A 4,423-nucleotide genomic window follows, 5' to 3' on the forward strand; every position below is an offset into this window, starting at 1 on the left:
CACCGCCTGTTGCTGTCTTGCTGGTCGACCCATGTCCACTCATTTAACCTCGGCGTGGCCACGAGTGATTTGTTAATAAAATACTGAAATTTGCAGGTGATTTACTTTTTAAAAATATGCACTAGAGCAGATTCCACGCTAGTCCTGTAAGAACGTTATTCTCATTTACTTTCAATCCAAGGAACTTTCTTGAGTTGGGAAGAAAGGGCGGTGTTCCTTCTGCTTCTGACAGGTGACTCAGACCCACGTCGACTCTGCCGCTGCCTCTGTGGAAACCCCCAGAGGAGCCCCAGTTCCTCTAGACAAGGTGCGGGTTACCTTCTGCCCTGAGGCAGCTCCCTTCTATACTTTGGCAAGTTTATTTCCGCTACTTAGAGGAAAACACACCCACCTTCCCTCTCCTCACTCTTGACCCTCATAACCTCACCCTTGCTTAGTCAACCTCACTTCTCCCTGCTTGCAAAAGAAAAGACTGGAACGTTTTTCATTATACACAGGCAGTGCTCTTTTTTTTTTTTGCGGTACACGGGCCTCTCACTGTTGCGGCCTCTCCTGTTGCGGCCTCTCCTGTTGCAGAGCACAGGCTCCGGATGCGCAGGCTCAGCAGCCATGGCTCACGGGCCCAGGCGCTCCGCGGCATGTGGGATCCTCCCGGACCGGGGCACGAACCCGTGACCCCTGCGTCGGCAGGCGGACTCTCAACCACTGCGCCACCAGGGAAGCCCATCCTGTACTCTTTTGATGAGTTCCTTGAAGATGCAGGCATTTTAGCAAGGCCCTCTCTCAGAGCCACCCCTGCACTGCCTGCTTTCTCTTTGAGAGCTACCCTGCAGGGCTGAGGGGCTTAGGGCTAGCTTTGCCCTTCTGAGTAGCAGCAAGGCGAGGGACCACCTGGAAAACGGCCCCTCCTCCACCCTGTCACCTTCAGTCCCTGAGTCATCCTTTCTCTGCTCCTCCTTTCAGTTTAACCACTTCCTGCCCACAATGTGTTGTCTAAATAGCACAGTCAGAATGACATACTTGAACACTTCCCTACCCTCTCATGTAATTTTCCCTTCCAGGCTGATTTCTTCATGAAGTCAGAATTTTGTTTCCTAAAAATCTAAGTTACGTTCCCAGCACTCCTCCAGCTTCTCTCCTTGCTAGTGAAATAACCATAATTGCTCATAGGCATTAAATGCTTCCTGACCCTCAGGCACTGGGCTTTCCATACTTCATCTCCTTTAATTCTCCCAAAGAGACCCAGGAAGTAAATACAGCCCACGACACTTGCCCCAGGTCACCCAGAGAGGAAAGGCTGGAGTTGGCTTTGGCCTGCGGATCCATCCCACCAGAGTGTGTGTGCTTGACCTTCACCCTAGGGACAGAGTGCTCCCCCTAAGGATCTCTCCTTCCTCCACTTGGCCAGCCCACTCGTCTTTGTTGATCAGAATTAGCTCCAGCGCTTCATGAAAACATCATCTCCTACCTTCCGTGCGATGTGAATATCAGCAAGGCCGGGCAGGAGTCGGTCAGATGCTCTGCCTGTAACTAAATGAACTTTCCAGCAGATGGATGTTGGGTCTCTTATCCCACTGGTCCCTGTGCAGGGCTGGGGACTGCTTCCAGGTGTGACCCAGCCTGGCATCTGGGTGGCCAGCAGGGTTGGCTGGGCCGGTGTGTTTCTCGCTTTTCTCTGTCCCCTCGGCCCTCCAGGTGTCTTCTCTCCCGGGTCACGGTTTCCCTGAAGGTAGACAGATCCCCGACACAGAGCTCCCTACCTTGACTGTCCTCGTTCATCTCTGCCCCCGGGTGAGGCCAAGGGCATCCTATAAAAGGCGCCCCCTCCTCCCCCAGAGCCTCAGTGAACCTCTCCAGCCCCCGAGACCCTCGGCTGCCAGCTCTGTCGTGACTCTGGGGCCATACCCTTTGCTCCTGTGCTGGCTCTTGCCTCAGCTGCCCACTAAATCCAGAGCCTGTCTTCACCAGAGACACTGCCTTCACTCACAAGGAGGGAGGCTCCCAGAAGCTCCAGCCAGGCGGAGCCCGCCCTCCTGTCTGCCTGAAAGGGGCTCCCCCTCTCTCTCCCAACCTGCAGCTTCCTTTGCCTCTGGGCAACCTATTCACTCCTAATCAGCAGCCCCATCCGCCTTATCTGGGTTCCACATGGATGCCCCAGGAGTCCCACATGGGACAGAGGGGGAGCAGAGCTGATTTGACACCCGGCCAGTGCCAAGCCCTGCTTCCCATGGGGCCCTTGACCCCTGGAAGCTGAGTGTCCCAAACTGATGGGAAGGAAGACCTAGTGGGCAATGGGAACAGGGGCTGCTATTCCAGAGTCTCTGGGCAGGGAGCCTCGGTGTGTCCCTCCTTGTCTAGGTCACAGTGACACCTCAGCGGTGGACAAAGGGGCACTCGATGACAGGGACTTGGAGGCTAAGTAGGAGCTGTATTTAATAAATACTTGTTGAATCAATAGAGTGATGTCACGGGGTCTTCAGCCCAAAAAACGTGGTAGTGGAAGATCGCCTTCAACTCCTCTACAGGTCGTGCTCCCCCAGGAGCAGCCTGGGTTGCTGCCACAGGGGTGCGTCAGGGTCAGGAATGGCTGGGTCAGGGCAGACTCAGAGGGGAGTGGGCATCCGGCGGTGGGTGGGAGGTGGGAGGGAAATGACTTAGCAATGACAGTCCACAATTGTCTTGTGCCTTCCGCGTTTCTGCCCCACTAACAGGAACCGAGGACCCCTCCGTGGAAAATAGGTAGCTGCATTTGAAGCCTTAAAAAAAAAAAGGTGCTCTGCGTGGAAAATAGATTAGAATTGGACACAGTTGCAATTTGCAAAAATGGAGGCAAGGGAGTGTTGGGCTCTGGAGTCAGAGCTCACCGGCTCCGTGGACTTGAGGCAAGATGCCTCAGCTCTCTCTCTGCTTCCTCCCCTGTGACATGGGCACGACGAGGGCCTCAACCCCAGAGCCGTGAGAGTTCCCCAGGGCACGGAGCAGAGCGAGTTGACCGTGATTAAGACATGGGTCCAAACAGCATTACAAAGGGCACTTTGCATCAGGCTACCGTGAACCAACAAAGTCAGGAAACCTTGGAAATAAGATTTGTCATCTTGCAGGGGAGGCTATCTTTACGTGAGCGCTGTCTTCGTAGTTACCTGTGGTTCAGAGTCTCCTCTCCTCGGCCACAGTAAATGGGGATCCTGAGGCTGGGGCAGAACGTGGCTTTCTTCCATGTTGCTGGCAATGTAGTCTTTGGTGGGTTCAAACTGGAGCCTGACCACAGAGATGGGTTCTAGAATCACATGTCCTAGGAGGGTCCAGATGTGTCCCTCCGTTTTGGAGAAAGCAGAAGAGCTGGGCTACTTACCCCAAGCAGAAATACCAGAAGGATCCTTTTTTTCATAAGACCCCCAGGCCATCCCAGTTTACGTCTAGGGCATCATGAAAACCCTTCAAAAATTTTTGGTGGTATTTACGATAAGAAGTCACCAGTCAAGAAAGAGAAAGACACCTCTTTCCTTCCCCTTAACTCGGAACAAGCGCTCGGCTGAGGGAACGTGCTTCAGGATGATGTTCTTGGCTCAGAAAATTTGCCTGGCCGAGGACTTGAACGCCAGTCGGTTGCACTAGAGGGCAGGGTTTTGTGTGTTTTGTTCATTGGTTTGTCTTCAGCGCTAAGATAGAGAGACTAGGCACTCAATCCCTGTTTGTCAAATGAATGACTAAATGTGAATTAACCAAGGGGTTAATATGTAAAAAAACGAATCTCCGAAATCAGGTGACTTTTCTCCTCTCAGTAACTTGTGCAACACAGGAGGTCCTTCCCTGTGTGGTGTCTCCACACCGCCCATCACACACCACGGGCTCCCAGCCACGTCCCAGTCCCAGGAGCTCTCCCTTCCCCATCACCTGCCTCGTTGCACTGGCTGTTCTCTTTCCCTGCAAGGCTTCTTTCCATCCAACACCCACACTTTCTCCAGGGCCCAACTCGAATGCCACCACCTCTGTGATTTCTCACAGCCCGTCCCTGTACGACTTTATGCCACCACCGACTATATTGCATCAAACTGTGAATGCATCTCCCTCTTTCCCACCAGACCACGGGCTGCCGGAAAGACGGGGCAGTCTCGTTTGCTGTGCGGCCCCGAACGCAGCCTGCACGGTCAGACGGGTCGCAGGGAAGCCTATGGAAAGCTAGGTTATCTGGGATGTTAACAGAGCGAGCGCATGAGCAGGAGAAACGGGAGGAGAGCAGCTGGGAAGCGCTTCAACCAGAGCCACACAATCAAAGCTCCCATCACAGAATCCAAGGGCTGAAAACTTTTGGCCAGCAAATTTTCCATGAAATCAAAAGGAAAAAGAAACCTGATGAACTCAGCTCTGTAAGTAAAAACCATGGAAGGCTAAACTGGGATACAAAACATCCAGAAGACCAAAA

The sequence above is a fragment of the Globicephala melas genome, chromosome 12 (genome assembly GCF_963455315.2).
Source record: "Globicephala melas chromosome 12, mGloMel1.2, whole genome shotgun sequence".
Classification (NCBI taxonomy): Eukaryota; Metazoa; Chordata; class Mammalia; order Artiodactyla; family Delphinidae; genus Globicephala; species Globicephala melas.